Source organism: Microcaecilia unicolor, chromosome 4 (assembly GCF_901765095.1).
Source record: "Microcaecilia unicolor chromosome 4, aMicUni1.1, whole genome shotgun sequence".
Lineage (NCBI taxonomy): Eukaryota > Metazoa > Chordata > Amphibia > Gymnophiona > Siphonopidae > Microcaecilia > Microcaecilia unicolor.
In genome coordinates this window covers 239349560-239367439 of record NC_044034.1, presented here as the reverse complement: position 1 = coordinate 239367439, position 17880 = coordinate 239349560, and positions in this window count along the sequence as shown.

Below are 17880 nucleotides of genomic sequence, written 5' to 3'. Positions count from 1 at the left end.
GTCCCAAACAACAAAGTCTTTATTCCAAAATTGCAGTCCATCACAGATTTGCAACATTAGCTTTCAGTAGCCTAAGGTAAGTACTTCCTTGGCCTGGAAGCCCATTCCATCCATATTTTTTGGTTTCAAATAGGACTCCTTCTTTCTTCTCCAGGCCCCACCCTTTCCTCCTGCTTCATCCTAGGGAGTGCTTTTAAAGGTCTCTGGGCTCTACACACCTCCCTCTACTTAACTCCACACATATAGCAATGCTGGCCTCCCTCCCTCCCTACCTTAAAAGGGCAATGACCCTCTTCTTCCCTGACAGGCCCCACATCTGTGAATTCTTAAAGGGATAATGACATTCCTTTCTCTTGTTCTAGGTTTGGCCTGGAACAGATGTATGTAGGGCTCCCTCCTGTGGCCACTCTGTGATAGGATACCACTGGTGTCTATCACATACTTTGTATGTTGTTGTTGTTTTTTATCCAGTCTTCCTTTTATATAACCTTTTATTTACATCACCATGTACATTACCCAATTCTCTTCCTATAATCGAATTTCCCCTTAAAGGTGCTGTTTTATAAGCTGTAGTCTTCACGTGAAATCTAAGGGTAATGCTTCTTTCTGGAGGGGACTCCTTCCTTAACACAAGGCCTGATAAAATACTTGTTCTTTTTTTTTTTTTTCTCCACTTTACTCAGGGCTCAGCTTTTAATCTCCTTGCCTGGTTTCTTTGCTTGGGGCTGTTCTGACCTGGTTTTACAGCCTGCCTCACTGACACAGACTACTCAGTAATTACTGTGGATTATTTTGGATTCATATTAGGTAAATTAGACTTTTATTAGAGGTTCATTCTTGTCTAAGATACACAATGATTAAGCTATATAACTGAAAAGAAACAATACCTATCTATAGTTAAAAATAAACAATCATTACATCACTGCCTGGTCACTACATCCAAGCAAAGACAGGAGTATCTAGACCAGGAAAAGCAATCATAAACAATACATCATAATATACATACATACATCACTGATCATTAATCTCTATATCCAGGCTCTTATCATCAGCTGTGGGGGGGGGGGGGGGGGGGGGCTGTTCACAGCAAAAGCCAGGAGTCTTGACCAGGAAATATAGTTCTCTGCGTAGTATGTACATTACTCACAGATGAGCTCCCCAATATTACTGGCAAACATTTCCCTTTTTATTAGGCTTAGAAATCATGTTCAGAGCTAAGGAAAATTACAGAATGCTTGAGAATTTATCTGTTTTGGTAAACAAGCCATATGAAATATGTTTGAATGTGGGAATGTGGTCACATGTTTCTCCATCCAGGTGACCAGCCTGCACTAAAAACATGCTCCACCTCCCTCTTCACATACCAAATTAATTAGAGCCATGTCTTATCTTCTTTCACATTCCAAATCATTTTCACACAAACAGAATAAACAATAATTTGAATGAGAGAGTGCACTGTCGGTCACTCAGAGTTGAAAAGCAATTTTTAAAATCCTTTACAGGGGCTTCCTACCTGGCTTCCTACCTTTATCGTTCAGAGTTTTCTTTCTAAACTTACCAACTCATCTTTTCTTTATGTCATCCCTAGAATTCCTAGTTCTGGGTTTAACTTTCCTACTTCTAGGGTCTCTACCTTTTTTCAGCTCAGGCCCTAGTAGGTATCTCTAATCTACTACTACTACTTATCATTTCTATAGCGCAACTAGACGTACGCAGCACTGTACACTTGAACATGAAGAGACAGTCCCTGCTTGCCAGAGCTTACAATCTAATTAGGACAGACAAACAGGACAAACAAGAGATAAGGGAATATTAAAGTGAGGATGATAAAATAAGGGTATAGTGTTTTAGACCTACCTTTCCGTCTAGCAATAAGATCTTTCCCTTTTACCCCTCTTTGTGTATGACTTCCCTTCAGGTTACAGGGCCTCCCCTGACCTCTGGGTGTCTTTCAGGCTTATTTTGAAAGTGATCGCCGGCGATCTTCCGACATAAATCGGGAGATGGCCGGCGATCTCTCAAAAGCAGCAAAATCGGTATAATCGAAAGCTGCTTTTTTTACACCATTGCCGCTTTCCCGTTGCCGAGCTGGCAAAATTTCAAGGGGCGTGTCGGCAGTGTAGCGAAGGTGGGACATGGGCGGGCATGGGCGTGGCTACCAGATGGCCGGCTTTTGCGGATAATGGAAAAAAAAAGCGCGGCGTTAATCAGTATTTCGCTGGATTTACTTGGTCCTTTTATTTTCACGACCAAGCCTCAAAAAGGTGCCCGAACTGACCAAATGACCACCGGAGGGAATGGGGGATGACCTTCCCATACTGCCCCAGTGGTCACCAACCCCCTCCCACACTAAAAAAATAAAAATAAAAACCTTTTTTTTCCAGCCTGTATGCCAGCCTCAAATGTCATACCCAGCTCCCTGACAGCAGTATGCAAGTCCCTAGAGCAGTTTTTAATGGGTGCAGTGCACTTCAGGCAGGCAGACCCAGGTCCACCCCCCCCCCCCCCACCAGTTACACTTGTGGTGCTAAGTGTTGAGCCCTCCAACCCCCCCCCCCCCCAAAACCCACTGTACCCACATGTAGGTGCCCCCCTTCACCCATAAGGGCTATGGTCATGGTGTAGAGTTGTGGGGAATGGGTTTGGGGGGGCTCAGCACCCAAGGTAAGGGAGCTATGCACCTGGAAGCTATTTGTGTATTTTTTAACAATTTTTAGAAGTGCCCCCTAGGGTGCCCTGTTGGTGTCCTTGCATGTGAGGGGGACCAGTGCACTACAAATGCTGGCTCCTCCCATGACCAAATGCCTTGGATTTCGCCGGGTTTGAGATGGCCGGCATTTTTTTCCATTATCGCTGTAAAACAAAACCGGCGATCTCAAACACGGCAAACTCTGGCATTTAGCCGGGCCAAACCGTATTATCGAAAGAAAAGATGGCCGGCCAGCTGTTGTGTCGCCGCCAAAATAGATCGCTGGTGATCTATTTAGCCGGCGCCGTTCAATTATGCCCCTCTTTGTCTCCTCACCTGAGTCCTGGGACTCCTCCCCCTTTTGGGAATTCTACCTTTAAAAGGCCCACTGGTGAAAAATATATGATAAACCTTGTTTAAAGGGGAGAAAGCTTCAGGGGAAAAATCCAAAATATCCACTTAATGGAATAAATTCTGGTTCTTTGTATGTTTTGGCGGTCTTGGAGGCATCTTGATCTGAGGATTCTGAGAGTCATACCCTTTTTATGTTAGGTCTGTTCATCGATTAAAGCGTTTAATCACATGATTAATCACGATTAACATTTTTGATCATGTGATTAATCGCATGGTCCAAGTGTAAAATAAATGTAGCATCTACACATAGTTGTTTGCATTTTTTATTGATCCCCTTCCCTGGCACCATCTCCTCCCTTCCCTCCATCCATGATCACTATTTTCCCCTTTCCTCTCCATTCCATGGGCAACATCTCCTCCCTTTTCCCGTCCCCTCCCCTGGCACCATCTCCTCCCACCTCTCTTCCCTACATGGGCACCATCTCTGCTATGGCCACCATTCCCTTTTTTAATTCTTCCATTCCTTCATCTCTCATTCTCTCTCTCTCTCTCCTGCTGAGGCCCCACTCCCCTGCCCACATCTCTTTTAAACTTTCTCCCATAAGAGGGGAGGGTTATAGGTGGGGAAGTAGTATGGGGAAGGAGGAGGCATACGGATTTTATTAAAAATGTAATTACATCAAGGAGTTGTTGGCGTTGTATGATGTTGGGCTGTAACTGTTAAAAGTGTTGAAATGTTGGAATATTGTATTGAAAGGGTGAGGGAAGGGGTTAAAACAAAGAAAAGCTTGATGACTGTAATAGTAATATGCTTTACTGGATGTTTAAACATGATTGACTCGATGTATATTAGAAAAGTAAAGTGATTTATGTTTGGCAATGTCATCAATAAAATGTTGAAACATAAACTTTCTTCCGCTGTGGTTGGCTCCCCCCCATCCGCATCTCTCTCCTTTTTCCTCTTTCTCCCACTGTGGTCTGCCCCCACCCCATCACTCTATTGCATGGTCTCACCTGGCAGTTTCTGACGGTGCAGGCTCCTTCTCCCTGCCTTACCCAAACCCTCTGTACACCCATATCTCTCTTCTTTCTATTTTCCTCTTTCTCCCACCATGGTCAGCGGTCGAGTCAGAAGTCAGCTGTCGGCGGTCAGGTCGGCCCACCCCACCCCTTGGCGGTTGGTGGTAGGTTCGGCCTCTTGGCAGTCGGTGGTTGGGTTGGACCCCCACCTCTCGACAGTCGTGTCGCCCCCCCCCACCCCTTTCTCTCTCATCTGTTAGCTCCTCACAGCACTTGAGGATTCAGCAGCTCCTCCTCATGCTTGTAGCGGCTCCTTCTCCCTGCCTCACCCAAAGCCTCTGTAACAGGAAGTTCCATCCCGTCTAACAGAACTTCCTGTTAGAGAGAGAGGCTTGGCACGTGCAGAAGACAGGGGGTTTACCGGAGCGTCGGAGAGGTAAGGTCCTGGAAGAAAACAAAAAACGGGAGAGAGACTTGGCAATGTGATCTTTTAACCTGCGTTAAAAATTTTAACACCAGTTAAACATTTAACGCGTTAATCGCGTTATTAAACTCGGCCAGAGTCAAAGGGAACCTTTGCTTGTAACTGTGAGATTGAAGAGGATGAATGGACTGTGAGTGGGATATGGGAAGATTGAGCACGAACACGCTATACCCCAAAGGGAAGTATATGTGGGATGTTATATTCAATTCTTTCTCTAGCACATGCTGTACTGTATCTCCTTAAGCTTTGATGCTAAGAAAACAGTGTTCATATGTATATTGAGTGCTATGCAATTTGAATTATATATAACTAGGGCATAGATGAGGATATAGCAACTATATATCTTATATTGCAATATATAAGTGTGTATATATATGCTTGAATTTAATGTTTAGCACTTCAGGAATTGTTCAGTATCAGAGGAGTCTTTGTTGACTCGGTTGTATGTACATACACTATATAAAGATGTGGAACGCCTAATGTACTACGATGGTTCCTTCTGTGACACTACCATGTAATCCTCTTGGGGATATAATGGTTGGAATGGGTACGGACTGAGCACATTAATACACACTTTACTCTGTGAGAGACACCTTTTGCATTGAGTTGTTATTTTGTAATAATTTGTCTAATTCTGAGGTTCAGTAGTGAATTGAAATTTAATGCCAAGAACAGGGCCGTGCCTAGGGTCTCTGGCGCCCCCCTGCAGACTATCAGTTGGCGCCCCCCCCCCCCCGTGAAAATGATCACCCCCCCCCCCCCCATGAAAATGATCGCTTACCACTTGCCACACTGAAAGGAATTGTCAGCAATATTCTTAGAAACAAATTGCTATACATTGCAAAATAAGATAGCAGATGTAAATTCTCAAAGTGGACATATTCCAAACACTAAAATGAAAATAAAATGATTTTTTTCTACCTTTGTTGTCTGGTGACTTTCTTTTTCTGATCATGCTGGCCCAGTATCTGATTCTGCTGCTATCTGTCCTCTTAACTCCGTTTCCAGGGCTTCCTTTCCATTTATTTCTTTACTTTTCTCCTTTCTTCTTCATTTCTTGCTCTATATCCATTTCCAGCAATTTCTCCTCTCTCCCTGGGTCCTGCCCTCCCATCCATGTCCATTCTTGTCCTTCTCTGCCCTTCCCTCCTCCATCCATAGCCAGCAATCCTCCTCTCTCCCCTCCCCTCCATTTCCAGCAATTTGTCCTCTCCCTGGGCCCCCATATCCATCCTTGTCCCTCTCTGCCCTTCCCTCCTCCATCCATAGCCAGCAATCCTCTCTCCCTCCCCTTCCAGCAATTTGTCCTCTCCCTGGGCCCCCATGTCCATCCTTGTCCCTCTCTGCCCTTCCCTCCTCCATCCATAGCCAGCAATCCTCTCTCCCCTCCCCTTCCAGCAATTTGTCCTCTCCCTGGGCCCTGCCCTCCCATCCATGCCTCTCTGCCCTCCCATCCATTCAGGGTCTGCCCTCCCTCTCACTCCCCATTCCATCCAGGATCTATCCCCCCCCTCTCTCACTGCCCCCTCTTTTCGGCTCCCAGTTCCCACCTGCGGCTGCCCCTAGTTCCAGATCCATTGATTCTCCCATCCACCCCTGCCCCAGGCTTGACCCCATTCTCCCTCCTGCTCACTTTTCAGACCCCAGTTCCAGCTCCATGCCCCTTCTCCCATCTGTCTCCCACCCAGTCCTTTCTGCCCATCCGAGTCCCCCTCACCCCATCTGTCTCCCACCCAGTCCCTTCTGCTATCCAAGTGCCCCCCACCCTCACCCCATCTGTCTCCCACCCAGTCCCTTCTGCCCATCCGAGTCCCCCTCACCCCATCTGTCTCCTACCCAGTACCTTTTGCCCATCCGAGTCCTCCTCACCCCATCTGTCTCCCACCCAGTCCCTTCTGCTATCCAAGTGCCCCCCACCCTCACCCCCTCTGTCTCCCCCCCCGTCCCTTCTGCCCATCCGAGTCCCCCTCACCCCATCTGTCTCCCACCCAGTCCCTTCTGCTATCCAAGTGCCCCCCACCCTCACCCCATCTGTCTCCCACCCAGTCCCTTCTGCCCATCCGAGTCCCCCTCACCCCATCTGTCTCCTACCCAGTACCTTTTGCCCATCCGAGTCCCCCTCACCCCATCTGTCTCCCACCCAGTCCCTTCTGCTATCCGAGTCCCCCCCCCCACCTTCACGGTCACCCCATCTGTCCCCCACCCTCACCCTGCCTCGTCTTCTCCCTGCCACCCGTCTTTAAAAAGAAATTGCCAATGCCGACGCGATAGCGAGCGCAGCACCTCATGTGCAAGTAAAAGAAGCGAATCCGATCATCTCATTGGGCCTTCCTTCACTGTCCCGCCCTAGAGGAAATAGGAAGTTGCGTCAGAGGAGGGCGGGACAGTGAAGGAAGGCCCAATGAGATGATCGGATCCGCTTCTTTTACTTGCACACGAGGTGCTGTGCTCGCTCGGCAAATAAATTTAAAGGGCTGGTGCGGGAGGGGGGGTGCCAGGATCATGAAGAGCAGCGGGAGCGGCGGCACCTCCCTCTCTGGTGCCAAAAGATTTAAAGTCCTCGGCGGGGCGAGGGTAAGCACCGCGGCGGCGCCCTCCAGAGGTGGGCGCCCCCCTGCGGCGCTTACCTCGCTTACCGCATCGGCACGGCCCTGGCCAAGAAGTGTAGAGTGATGCACTTGGAGTGCAGAAACCTAAAAGAGAGATACCAGATAGGAGGGGAGAGATTAGTAAGCTCGACTCAGGAGAGAGACCTTGGGGTGTTGGTATCCGAGGACCTAAAGGTGAAGAAACAATGTGGCAAGGTGATGGCCATTGCCAGAAGGATGCTAGGCTGCATAAAGAGGGGTATAACCAGCAGAAAGGAGGTGTTGATGCCCCTCTACAAGTCGTTGATGAGGCCCCACTTGGAGTATTATGTTCAGTTTTGGAGGCCGTATCTTGCTAAAGATGTAAAAAGACTGAAAGCGGTGCAAAGAAAAGCTACAAAAATGGTATGGGATTTGCTTTGCAAACCGTACGAGGAGAGACTTGCCAACCTGAACATGTATACCTTGGAGGAAAGGAGAAACAGGGGTGACATGATACAGATGTTCAAATATTTGAAAGGTATTAATCCGCAAACAAACCTTTTCCGGAGACAGGAAGGCGGTAGAAATAGAGGACATGAATTGAGGTTGAAGGGGGGCAGACTCGGGAATAATGTCAGGAAGTATTTTTTCACAGAGAGGGTGGTGGATATATGGAATGCCCTCCCGCGGGAGGTGGTAGAGATGAAAACGGTAAAGGAATTCAAACACGTGTGGGATAAACACAAAGGAATTCTGTTTAGAAGGAATGGTTCCACGGAATCTTAGTGGAGATTGGGTGGCAACACCGGTAATTGGGAAGCAATATTGGTGCTGGGCAGACTTCTACTGTCTACGCCCTGATCGTGACTGAATAAATATGGATGGGCTTTAATGTAAATTTTAAGGGGCTTTGACATTAGCTTCAGAACTTTTAGTACAAGAAGAGTGCTGGGCAGACTTCTATGGTCTGTGCCCTGAGAATGACAAGGAAAAATCAAACTCAGGTATACATATAAAGTATCACATATCATGTAAAATTAGTTTATATTGTTGGGCAGACTGGATGGACCGTACAGGTCTTTATCTGCTGTCATTTACTATGTTACTATGTTTTTTTATTTTGTGAAGTTTTATGTTTGAATTGTTACAGTTTTTGTGAAAGTAGTTACATTGGCTATATTATTTGTTATAGTTGCTTTGGCTCACGTATATAGATTGGGAGCACAATGTATGCTCACATTTACACATAGGAGATTTTTGATGATTGAGCAACTTATCCACCCTCTAGGAAGAGCCTTTGACCTTAGGGAGGCATTCAGCTTGGGTGAGTTACTGTTCTGAGAATTTCTTCGTCTCATACAAAACTTTTATTTATATTAATTTAAAGGCTTTCTACCCATGTCCTTTTAACTCTTTGAAGCCCTGGTTTGTTGCATTGGATTCAGTCTTCACTATAACCATTTTAGCTTGAGCAGGTTGCTCAGCCCAGAGTGCCTGGATGGAGTGCTTAGCAGGTTCCTTAGCCATTCTACCTTGAACTGTGTCCTTAAGTATTTCCATCATGTGACCCACCAGAGTTTTAACTTTTAATGACATTTTGTTCTTCAGCGTGGAAATTTAGGGCTAATTGTTACACGCCTATCAATTTTTCACAATCAAAACACTGAGTATACACCTTGGTTAAATATCACTTTTCCACATTTTATACATTTGTGTCTGTTCTATAGCAAACAATTATTTGGCATAATTATTTTCAGAGAAATAGCAGCAAAATAATATATCTCTTGTTTCTTGTGAGGATTCAAATATGTGTCAGATATAAATGCTTTTCTGTTTTTTGAAAACCACATGGCATTTGAAAAATGTAGTTTGTGGGAGTTCCCAGTTCTGAAATATATTCTAGTTCTCACATCTGCATTCCAGTCATAAATACAGAATAAAATGATGACAGAACGCTTGCCATATTACATTCTGTTATAATATTGCCTCCAGAATCAGATATTCCAGTTTGCTCTTTGAGACATTCAAATTCTTTTAAACTGAAATTTTCATGGTAGCAGCTGTAATAAAACCTGCATATGGTGAGCTGTGCATGTTAATCAAATTCTCTAGAATGCTAATAGATTTTGCAGGATAGTTACATTGCTTAGTTTAATATCCCATGTTTGCAGTAAATGATAAAACATCATTGAGCAATTAGACTATTTAATATAACCAAGGTTTCATGCATATAATTCATCTAGTACAGGAAAACAAAGATTAACAACAAGGATTAATTATTTAATTTTAAATAAAAATAATGAGAGCTCATCAGAGATTAGTGCTATACTGTATGCACAGGTTTATTATTTGTAATTTCAAGACACAAAGGGGCTCATTTTCAAAGCACTCAGGGCTTCTCTTACAAAGCTGTGCTAGTGATTCCTGTGCAACAAATGTGAGGAAGACCATAGGAACTGAATGGGTTTCCTCTCATTTACTGCACAGGAATCTCTAGCGCGGCTTTGAAAGAGAGGCCCTTAAACATAGGCGCCCAGTATAAGAGGTTTGGGGAGGCTATACCTCTCCAGCCACAGCAGGATGGATCAGCTGTTTCTATAGAAATGCTAAATAGTATTAGTAGTAGTTCTCCTGCAAGTCCTGCTGCTCTGGGATAGCAGCAGCAGCAGTGAAAGCCGTCTCTAGCCTTGTGTATAACCAGTTGTAATTTGATCATCTTACTGCTGGGAGAGAAGAGCAGGGGAGGGGGGTTGGCTGGAGGTGTCCTGGGTTGCCAGGGAGATATTTAACTAGGATCATGAATTCCTGGCTGCATATGAGCAATTCACACCAAAGAGACTTGCACTGACCCCTGAAATTTTAAAAGTGCTAAAAATAAGTTTTAAAAGTATTTGCATTAAATCTAATTGCAGAATTTAGGTGCTAGGAAGTGGGATTGGTATGCTATGTACTCAAATTTGCTCAAGCCATATGCAAATTAGTCTGATTTTGGGAGGTTCTCTTTTGCATATTTATGGGTAAAAATTGTTGGAAATGTTTACAGCCTTAATGTTAGGGCATGGCTCTGATCAAAAATGTGAACTTTGATCCAAAAACGAAGGGTTTAGCTAGTGTTTTTGACTAAAAATTCCCATTAGAGTTTCTGTATGTTAATCTGCATTCAAATAGAGCTCTCTGATTGGATGAGCAGCTCCTGTTAGAAAATCTGCCCGGGAACAGAGAGGAGAGGAGAGAATCAATGGGTGGGTGGGTGTGGATGGCTGGAGGGGGGGCAGGGGAGAGGAAAGAATCAATGGGTGGGTATGGATGGCTGGATGGGGGGGCAGGGGAGCGAGGACAAGAAATGAAGAAGAAAGGCAGAAAGTAAATAAATAAATGGAAAGGAAGCCCTGGAAATGGAGTTAAGAGGACAGATAGCAGCAGAATTGGATACTGGGCCAGCATGATCAGAAAAACAAAGTCACCAGACAACAAAGGTAGAAAAGATAATGTTATTTTCATTATAGTGTTTGGAATATGTCCACTTTGAGAATCAGGTGCTCAACATTAAATGTTTATATTTATTTACTTATGTATGGCATTTTATTCCACATTAATCATGAATTAGGATGTTTTGTGGCTCTACATGAGAATTGTGATATTATGATCCTTGTTTCATATTGTTGACGGTCTGCATTTTCCGTATGGGTGGTATATTGGTGTATTAGGTTCTGCCCCAGTGTAATATGTATGGTACAGTAAGGTTCTGAATGTGTTTTTGCACAAAGTTGTGCATAGTGTTTTGTAGTTACGATTGTGGTTAGTATATGCTTTGAGCAACCACTTTATTCTTTGACATATGATACATATCTAATATCTAAATTTAATAAAAGGTATTAATTGTGACTTTTTATTTATTTATTTTTTATGTGTGTTATCAGACAATTATGGATTTAAGCTCCACCCCTGGCCCCACCCCTAACCCCACCCCCTTTAGCCTCCCCAAACAGTTGGGCCACCGACCGCCTATGCCCTTAAACTTACAAAGCTTAATCGGTTACTATCCCCTCCTTTTACAAAGTCACGCTAGCAGCTTCCACTGCAGTAATGCTGACACAGCCCATTCAAAGTGAATGGACTGTGTTGGCACTGCTGTGCGGCTTTGTAAAAGGGGAGGTATATAACTTCACAAGTCTAAATTTGCTGCCAGTTAAATTAAGTGATGTTGTACGTTAATAGTCTAATTTTGGCATGATTTTGGAAATGAAGTTTAAATACACAGAAAGCAAGTTAACAAACTAAATAAGTGGATAAATTATGATTTGCGCCACAACCATTATTTCGAAGGAACACAATGTTCGTATGGTGTGTGCTGCAGTATACTCTGATGATCCCCTTCTAAAACATTTGCACTCATCTAGATTGATATGGTGAAGTCCTGACATGATAAATACTACTTGTGGATATGAAACTATTTAACAAGTATTTCTAGGGTTTAGTGTTTGGGACATTGTATGTATACTTAGCTGATATGGGTCCCCATACAATTAATATATGGTCTTGTAAATTGGATTGACCAGATCAAGGCAGTTTACAATTAAAACTGTGTAAGAGTACAAGTTTAATAAGCAGAAAAAGAACTCCAATTAACCAGATAGGAAAGACCTAATCATTGTCATATCAAATAATCACTTTCACTTTCTAAAAATGTTCCACTTGCAGAATATTAATAAAATTCTTACACCTACAACACTAACAATATTAAAAGACTGACAATAATAAACACTTTTAAGCAAGGGCTTGAATTTTTCTATCATAATTTCTGCTCAATATATTTAGGAATTTAATTCCACAAACTTGGTGCAAGACAGGAGAAACCTTGATCTCTAGCTCATTTAATATGCTAATTATAGTAAAAGCCAATATTAAAAAAAATATTGAGCTTCTACGTTTAGAAAACTAAGGTCCCCTTTGTGAGGGGGTATACAGAACACTGCCCCTCACCTTAAGAATAGTTCCTTAGATAGCCTGAGCCTCCTTAAAACTACTAGTCCCACTGAGGGAGGAAGTGAGATGTAAGGGGTGGAGTTAGAACCAGGAAGTATAAAAGGCAGAGCTAGAGTGGGATTAAGGAGGCCTAGGGAAGGAAGAACTGCAACCCCAACATAAGCCTTTACAACCTATCCACTAAACACCATGCTTTCTATTTCACAGACCCTTTCTGTTGGAATTATCTTCCCCTTGATATCCGTGCAGAATTGTCATTGTAATGTCCTCACAAAGTGTTCCTGACACTATGCTTCGTTCAGTCAAACAAAAGGAGTCTGGCCAAGAGAATAAAGATTCCAAAATGAAAGTCTTTATTCTTCCAACCAAAACAATAGCCTATTGTAGAGTAGACTCGATAAAGCTGCTTATCAGCTTTTTGCAATTTTGCTGCTATTATATTTGTAAGCGGTTTTACACTTCATGTGTTCCTGTGCGGTTGATATACTGCTGCTATTTTAAGTCACCATGCCATGGTTAGTTAGATGGTGCCACAGTTGTTATTTCTGTTTTGGAATCGTTGAATCCTGTGTTACAAATGTTGACTAGATTGTTATTGACTCTTGACGCAGGCGTTTGTTGCACCAGAACACAGGACTATGTCAAGTCTTCCTTCAGTTTGTTGTACTTTTAGACACCAATAAAACAGATCCCTTGTGTTTGAATTTTATTGGTCTACCCACATTTTTTGTGTGTGTCTATGCAAATGGGAGTAGAACAGTTGTTCAAAAAATTTTAATCTGCCATAAAATATTGGCTCTCCCTGAACATAATTTAAGACACCCTGGTGGTCTGCTGGCCTTTTCAGGACAGGAAAGAACCCTACTCTTTGCTGTCCGTTGCTTGAAGTCTCGGCAGTCATTCTGAAGAATTGGTGGAGATAGTGAGCAGATTAGCGGCAGTAAGCAGGAAAGAGTGGGGTTCTTTCCTGCCCCAAAGAGGCCACTAGACCACCAGGGCATGTTAAGGTAGGTTCGTGGAGGGCAGGTGGATGGAGGGAGGGAGGCTGTAGAAATGTTGGCATGTAGGTGCAGGGAGGGGAGCTGGTAAAAAAGATTGGTGAGGGGGACATGTATATGGAGGGGGGGGAAGGGAAAAGGGGGAAATGCAGCACATGGATAGAAGAGGCTGGTAAGGAGTGGAGAGGAAAGGGGGACATGCTGTTCGTGGATGTTTGCTTTTTTTGGAAATATATATCTTTTCTAATTTTGTATTTAGCAGAATACAGAAGAAAATGCATTTCTGTTACTTTACCAGTATTTTCACTGCTTATAGAATCTGGCTTTCTTAGGGGATCAAGGTGACTGTGTGGTGGGGCGGGGGCTTGATGTAGCATGGGGAGGGGTGGCATTTTATTTTTTTTGTGTCCTTTTTTCTTTGTCTCCACAAATATGTTAACCCTACGTACTCCCCTACCTGTTTCAGGTGTGGGGGAAGAGGTCATATAGCTAAAGACGGCCAGGATCTAACTGAAGATGTCATGGATATGGATTTGGTAGCCACAAATGACTTTGCAATTTTGTGGAAGCTTTCCATCCAGGAGGTAGAAATTGTGTATTACAAGTTCAACTTGAAGGACATCTGTGTCAAGCACTAATAGACTCTGGCAGCGTTAAGACTCTTAGTTGGAGAGAGATAATCATCTGCAATTGAATTACGAGCGGACTGTGACCCTAGCACGCATACATGATTACCAGAAGCAGTATCCAACATCTCAAATATCCATTAAAACACCTGTAGTGCAAGCTCAGCTGGAAGTGGCAGTTTTGCCTTGGCTACCTTACCCAATAGTTTTGGGCCAAAGAAAGTGGAAGAATCCTTCCCTGAGATCTTCCCGCTGGAGGATCCTGACTTGTATACCGAAACCCCAAAGTTGCCTAAATCCCGCTGCCAGCGGTGGTTAGAGAAACTGCATTGCTCTCTGAATCTAGGAGCTGCAGTGGATGGAGATCCAGAGATGGGAGAAGAAGATGGCAGTTCAGACACCCCAGACTCTTTAGACAGCCTACCTGAATGGAGTAGCAAAGAAGCCACAGGGAATTTAAAAATAGCACAGTGAGAGAATGAGTCCCTTAGAGCAGCCCGAGTTAGGGTTGTTTCGGTAGATGGGAATCCCATGGCAACTAGAACTCCTCTAAGGCAGTACTCTCATATTTTATAATAAAGAATGACTTGTTGTATAGGGTGTCCAAGGGAATTCTAGAGGGGGAAGAGATAGAGCAACTGCTAGTCCCTCAACTCTACCATAGACAGGTAGTTCAATTACCCCACAATCACCAGTTAGGTCACCTGGGGAAAGAGAAGACACAGGAGTGGATTCTGGCCCAGTTTTTCTGGCTGGGGATATTCAAGCAAGTTGAGCTCTTTTGTCACTCCTGCCCAACCTGCCCCTTGTCAACACCCCATTTGAAAGAGTAACAATTTACTTCATAGGACCCTTAGAACGTACCACCCATGGCAATAAATATATCCTGGTTATTTTGGACTATGCCACTTGCTACCCAGAGGCCATTGCCCTGTGCAATATGAAAATTACCACAGTGGCTAATGTACTGTGGGGAGTCTTTTCCAGAATGGGGATCCCTGCTGAAATATTGACTGACCAAGGCAACACCTTTATGTCCAGTAGTGCTGTCCAATTCATGATTCAAATCGATTTGTCGATTCATTTTGGGTGAATTGATTTGAATCGCTTCATTTCAGAAAAAAATCAGGAGTTCCGATTCGGGACTTCCCCACTTCCCTCCCTCCCGCTGTCAATTAAGCAGAAGCCGCTGCTGCTGCTGCTGATTCCCTCTCTCCCTCCCTCCTGCTGTCACCCAAGCCAAAGCCACTGCTGCTTCCCTCACTCCCACTGTACTGAAGCCAAAGACGCTGCTGCTGCTTCCCTCCTGCTCTCACCGAAGCTGCCGCTGCTGGTTTCTCTATTGGCACAGGCTGCTGGTTCTGCCCCGGAACAGGAACTGACACCAGGGGAGCCGGACCGACAGCTGCCAAAGCCACCAATGCAAAGGAGCAAGGAGGTTGGATGAGAACAGGGGACGAGATGACATAAAAAAGTTGAAGCCAATTATGGTAGCCTCTCTCTCCCGTCCCCTGTGCAACCGTCATCCCTGTACACACACAAAAAAAGCAAACAAACGTATGAGCTGAGTTGCTTCATCCATTTTGTTCTTTATTGTTCGTAGCATTTTTATTTTATCCCACTTATATTTTCAAACATGCTGGCTTGTGCAGCATATTGATGTACACGGAGGAAGTATAATAACAGTATAACGTTTCATAGCTAGAATAGTAATTTATTATAAACTAGTAAAAATGGCCCGTTTCTGAGACCAATGAAACGGGCGCTAGCAAGGTTTTCTTTGTGTGTGTGTGTGTGAGTGAGTGTGTGTGAGAGAGAGACAGAGTGAATGTGCGATTGTGCATCCCAGAGATCTCAGTGAGTGCTGAGTTGAGGTAATGTCAGTTCCGTACTCTATGGTCTGTGCCCTGAAAATGGTAGATAGAAATCAAGGTCAGGTATACATATAAAGTAGCGCATATGAGTTTATCTTGTTGGGCAGACTGGATGGACCATACAGGTCTTTTTCTGCCGTCACCTACTATGTTACTATGTTACTATGTGTGTGTTTGTTTGCCATAGAGTGAGGCTGTGTGTGTGAGAATGAGAGAGAGAGAGTGTGTGTGTGTGTTAGAGGGAGTGTGTGTGTGTGTTAGAGGGAGTGTGTGTGGCAGGTGCCCCCCCTCCATCTCCCGCCCTCTTTCCTTCTCCCCCCTGTATTCCTTCCCCTGTCCTTTCCCCTTTTCTTTTTTCTGCCCTCTCCCTCCCCTTCCCTGCTTCAGGGTCCTGAGTCCCTCTGCCTCCGACTTTTAGGGTCGTCCCCCTCCCTCCCACTGTGTTGTTCAAGCTGGCTCCCTCCCTCCCACTGTGTTGTTGTAGCTGGCTCCCTCCCTCCCACTGCCATGATGAAGCTGGGTGGCTGGCTGGCTCCCTCTCTCCCACGTTGTGGCTGGCTGGCTGGTTTGTTCGTTCGCTCCCTCCCTCCCTCTGACGTTCAGGCTGCCTGCCTGCTTGTGTGCGTGCCTGCCTCCCTTCCTCTTACGTTTTGGTTGTGTCTCTCCCTTCCTGTGACGGTCAGTGTGGCTGGCTCGGTCCCTCCCTCGCTCTCTTTCTTGGTTGTCGTTTGCGTTCGCATTGCATGTGACATCATCGTGTGTGGTATGGGAGCGGGTGTGCTTTTTGTTTCGTCGAGTGTATGTGCTCCGCCCTCTACGTCATCACGATGTGACGCGAGGGCGGGGCAGGCACTCATGGTGGAAAACTGATCTACACCACGACCAACTACTTGGAAGGCTGGGAAACTTGGCCTCATTGAATGTTGGAAGTGCGTTTTATATAGAGAGATCATAATCAGTGTGTCATTTGGAGGGGCTGGTTATAAAAACACCCTAGTAGCACGTGTGATATTCATGCAGAGATTTGTTTTCTCCTGGTAAAGGGCCACTAAAACAGCCATCATGTTATGAGAATCAGGTGCTCAACATTTAGAGTTTCTACCTATTTAATTATTTATTTATTTACTTATGACATTTACGTTCCACATTAAGCATGAATTAGGTTGAAACCTGGGAGCATTTAAAATCTTTTTCTCCTGTATCTAGATCAAAGGAGAAAGATGGTTTGTGGGATGCAGTGGTATATTATCAAAATGCACTTAATATTGTTTATTACTACTGTTTATAAGAGAGATATTGAATAATGTATATAGATGTGTCCTGGGAATAATGATGGCTAAGATAAAGCAGCAGTAGAAGAGTTGGAGCTCAGTGGCATTTATGTTTTCCAAATGATGATGCATAGCTTGATGGGATGTCATTGTTGTAAGACCAGAGAAAATAATTTCTTAGCTTCTTGTTTAACATCAAGGAGGAACAAATCTGGTGGAGGGGAAAAACACATGGTATTACTTGTTAAACCCAAAGGCAAAACCTAAGAGTAGTTAAACAACTTGGTATAAACTGTGTTGTTTATGACTTTACTTTTTTGGTACTGATTTGATCTGTACATCTGTTGTGTTATTTTGGTGGGTGGAAACAGTCAGGTGGGCTTATAGGGAAGGAGGGGAGTACAGGAGTGGAAGGATTCTTGGGGTATGTTCTCTGTAAAAGTTTTGGTTCTTGGTCTCCTCTGGCAATATGTTAGGTTTAGGATCACTGTTTAAAAACATATATTTGAATTTGATATCATGTCCTATTTATTCATGACGGACCCTTTTTTTTGTGGTGGTGGGGTATGTTTTTAACTTAATTTTAATACTGAACAATAATTGTGGAGATAGTGTAGGTATTTTAGAGAAGTAGAGGCTTGTGCAGTTTAACTTTTAATTGCAAATGGTTTCTTGAATATTTAAAATGTTCAATTGCTGCTGCCAGTTTGTGTTATTCTGTCTGTTATAATATTAGCATAGGTCTGAGGCTATGGCCCCTATATTTCAGTTAAGCTGAATCAAATTGAATCAGAAAACCAATTCATATGAGTGAATCAAATTGAACTGAATCAAAATTTTTTTTTAGTGAATCAGACAGCACTAATCCAGTGTCATGAAGCAAGTGTATGCTCTGGTGAAAGTAAAGACCTTGTGGACATCCATTTATCATCTGCAGACAGATGGTCTAATGGAACGCTTCAACAAGACTCTTAAGCAGATGCTGCAGAGGTTTTTGGCCAAATATGG